This window comes from Heterodontus francisci, unplaced genomic scaffold (assembly GCF_036365525.1).
Source record: "Heterodontus francisci isolate sHetFra1 unplaced genomic scaffold, sHetFra1.hap1 HAP1_SCAFFOLD_1061, whole genome shotgun sequence".
Taxonomy (NCBI): Eukaryota; Metazoa; Chordata; class Chondrichthyes; order Heterodontiformes; family Heterodontidae; genus Heterodontus; species Heterodontus francisci.
The window spans coordinates 35,071-36,070 of record NW_027141214.1 but is presented as its reverse complement, the minus strand read 5'-3'; positions in this window follow the sequence as shown (position 1 = coordinate 36,070).

Here is a 1,000-nt window from a genome sequence, read left to right as displayed (position 1 = left end):
CTCCCTCCCTCCCACTCCCTCTCTCTGTGCAGCGCTCTCTCTCTCTCTCTCTCCCTCCCTCGGTCACTCCTTCCCTCCCTCCCTCCCTCCCACTCCCTCTCTCTGTGCAGCTCTCTCTCTCTCTCTCTCTCTCTCCCTCCCTCGGTCACTCCTTCCCTCCCACTCCGTCTCTCTGTGCAGCTCTCTCTCTCCCTCCCTCCCACTCCCTCTCTCTGTGCAGCTCTCTCTCTCTCTCCCTCCCTCCCTCCCACTCCCTCTCTCTGTGCAGCTCTCTCTCTCCCTCCCTCGGTCACTCCTTCCCTCCCACTCCCTCTCTCTGTGCAGCTCTCTCTCTCTCTCCCTCCCTCCCTCTCTCTGTGCATCTCTCTCTCTCTCTCCCTCCCTCGGTCACTCCTTCCCTCTCTCACTGCATCTCTCTCTCTCTCCCTCCCTCGGTCACTCATTCCCTCGCTCCCTCTCCCTCCCTCTCTGAGCATCTCTCTCTCTCTCCCTCCTTCGGTCACTCCTTCCTCCCTCTCTCCCCATCTGTCTGCCTGTCTCTCTCCCCCTCCCTCATTCTGTCTCTCTCACTCTCGCTCTCTGTCTTTGTCTCTCTCTCTCACTCTCGCACGCTCTCTCTCTCCCTCTGTCTCTCTCTGTCTCTCTGTCTCTGTCTCTGTCTCTCTCTTGCTCTCTCTCTCTCTCTCTGTATGTCTGTCTCCCTCTCTCTCTCTCACTCTATCTCTCTCTCTATCTTTCTCTATCTTTCTCCATCTGTCTCTCTCTCTCTCTCTCTCTCTCTCTCACTCTCGATCTCGCTCTCCCTCTCTCTCTGTCTCTCTCTCTCTCTCTCTCTTGCTCTCTCTCTCCATCTGTCTCTCACTCTCTCTGTCTCTCTCTCTCTCTGTCTCTCTCTGTGTCTCTCTCCGTCTCTGTCTCTCTCGCTCTCTCTGTTTGTCTGTCTCTCTCTCTGTATCTCACTCTCTGTCTCTCTCTGTCTCTGTCTGTCTCTCTCTCTCTA